This window comes from Grammomys surdaster, unplaced genomic scaffold, assembly GCF_004785775.1.
Source record: "Grammomys surdaster isolate TR1022 unplaced genomic scaffold, NIH_TR_1.0 149, whole genome shotgun sequence".
Lineage (NCBI taxonomy): Eukaryota > Metazoa > Chordata > Mammalia > Rodentia > Muridae > Grammomys > Grammomys surdaster.
In genome coordinates, this window is record NW_021604607.1 from 6,847,775 (window position 1) to 6,850,611 (window position 2,837).

Below are 2,837 nucleotides of genomic sequence, written 5' to 3' on the forward strand. Positions count from 1 at the left end.
TTTTTTTCAGATAATATTATAGGCTATAAAGATTATTACATGATGTATAAATCATTTAATTCTAAATACCAGTACTCTCATAGTTTGAAAAAAATCAAATACAAAAAGAACCATGGCTGCAAAATTAGCTCTGGAAGAAATTCTAAGCCGTGTCCTTGTCTTGGCACCTACACACAGATCCTGAGTTCATTGGCTTCAGTTCTGTTTGGGAAGTTACCTGGATCTGAAATGATGGCTCATTCTTCTTTGCTTTATTCTGATACTAAGTTGTGAGCGTGGCTTCTTATAAACCTTCGACCCTAAGTTTAGTCTGGCTGAGTTTAATTCCTGCTGTTCTCTGATTATTCATATTCAACCATTTTTATGTGAGTTCAACAGTAAAATGATGTTGGGAGGTTTTTGCTACAAATGAATACGACTCCCAAGATTTCCACATCTTCCTTAAGTAATTTTTGTTGATTAATGTTGAAAGGATTGTCATTACATCCATAAACATTTTTATTTAATTATAACTCATGATACTTTTAATTGGTGAAATGACAGGACAATTAAGTTTTTTATATAAAATGTAGGAAATAGAAGATACAACAAGTCATTAGTTGGTCAATATTGAGCTGGGTGATTTGTTATGGATAAATTTGCATATGTTTAGAATGTTTAAGACTATGAAATAATAATGGAGAATAATTTTCCTCCTTACCCTAAATAGTTATAAGTAGTTCACCATGTTTGGGCACAAACTTTCTCTCCAAAGATAGGCCAAATGCAGTTTTCAGTACGTCTTCCATTTCTTCCTCATTGACGTTCTTAAACTCAACCAGATCTACATTGTCCTTATAGCGGAATCTCCTACTTGTAAAGGTGGAGCCCACTAAACAGTGAACCCCTTCTGAGGTCTGCAAGGAACAGATCGACGTGCCTACAAATACAGACGATGGGGATGTCTGAAGGTAGGTATTCACATATTCGAAATCTTCGATAATGCGGGGCTCAAGAGTAAAGGAATAGATTTTTCGATATTTTTCTTCTCAAGGAGGTCTGAGTTAACAAATTCTTCTTTCAGAACATACTGCTCTCTTCTGATCTGGTCCAAGTACCAGGTTCCATTCTCCTCTGTCAAACAGAAGATGGCAGGCACCTGGGGCTGATCTTTCCCAGATGTCAATTCCAGAGGCTTCCACATTTGGTAGGAGCCTCCATAAACAGAATCTACAATGTAGTTCCTGTCACCGATGGTCACCTGTACTAAAAGGTGGACCATTTCACTGCTGTACTTATTGGCTGGAGTTATGTAAACATAACCTCCTAACATTGTGGTTTTAAAGCCCATTTTGGTCAGAGCCCAGTACAGCAGATGATTAACCTGGAGACACCATCCACCCCTCTTCTTCCTTACTATGTGGTCAAAAATGGCCTCTAAGTCCAGATGCATGGCTTCTCCACAATGCATGTTAAGATTCTAAAAGGAACTGCTCGCATATGGTGCTGAAGAACTTCAGTTAATGTGGCCAAGTCCAATTTATTCACTGAGTTCTTGTAGCCAATCCTTTCAAAGTATGCTTCGATGTCCATAGTCCTCTGTTGTGGGAAGTTTAGTGTAGGCTGATTGTCAGGTTTAATGCCGTAGAGTCTTTCTTCTTATTGGTGAAAACTTTCAGGCCTGAGTAGAATTCTGCTTCCTGGTCTTCCTGTGAAACAGGGTGAAAGCCTGGTTTTGAAGAACACTGCAAGTCAGTCCAGCAGCCAGGGACTACACTTAGATTTTTTAGGGATTAGTTCTAGTTCACTTTCAGTAGTGAATGAAATTGTTTGACTCTGTTTCTAGCTCAAGCCTATAATCATCTGGACTGATTCAAAGTTCATGTGGGATGAACACTAGGAGGGTTACAGTTTCATTTCAGTTGTAGAGAACTGTGTAACACAGAATCAAGTCAAGCCTGTCTTATTAGGCTGTTTGTACTAGAAAAGCTGTCATCTACACTGGGCAGAGTGAGGACTGGTTAATATTATTCTTTTTTGTTAATGTGTGTGTATCTGCACGTATGTATCTGCACATGAGTGTAGGTATCCATGGATACCAGAAGAGGGCATTGGATCCCCAGGACTAAGGTTACAGGCAGTGTGAGTCACCTGACATGGGCACCAGGAACCAAATTCAGGTCCTCTGCAAGAGCAACAAGTGCTCTTAATCTCTCCAGACCCACAATAATCTTAATACTGAAAAGCTAGTCTAAATTAGGTAGTATCTAAAGCTTACCTTTTGAATTTACTCTCAATATTTTCAATCCACAGGGTAGTGTGGTTTGAAATTATAGAGTTTCTAAAATACAAGTTGAAATGTCTTCTACAATTAAAATTTACTTAGATTGATTTCATTTTATGTATGTGAATATGCATGTGTATGTGTGTACCACGTGCATGCCTGGTGCCTATGGAAGTCAGAAAAAGGTGTCAGATCTCCTGGAACTAGAGTTATGAGTGCTTGCAAAACACCCATGTGGGTGCTGGGATTCTCTACAAGAGCAACAAGTTCTCTTCATCAGTGAGCCATCTCTACATCCTCTCTTCTGCAATTTTTTGAGGCAATATCTTAAGAAATATATTCAAGCTGACTTGGAATTCTGTATATAGCATTGCTGGCTCTGTTATAGCCTTCCTAGTATTAAGATTATAGGCCACCAAGCTTGGATTTTTGCCTCTGTTAGATCAAATTTTCATTGGTAAAACACAACCTCCATTTGAAAATTTGCTGGACTTAGTGGTGCACACCTTTATTCCCAGTACTTGGGAGGCAGAGGCAGGCAGATCTCTGTGAGTTCTAGGACAGCCAGAGCTAC

At 38.9% G+C, this 2,837-nt stretch overlaps 1 pseudogene; it reads right to left on the reverse strand.

The window, feature by feature from the left end:
• Positions 1–701: 701 nt before the first annotated feature.
• On the reverse strand, positions 702–1,587 carry LOC114619295 (annotated as a pseudogene).
• Between the last annotated feature and the right edge of the window lie 1,250 nt (positions 1,588–2,837).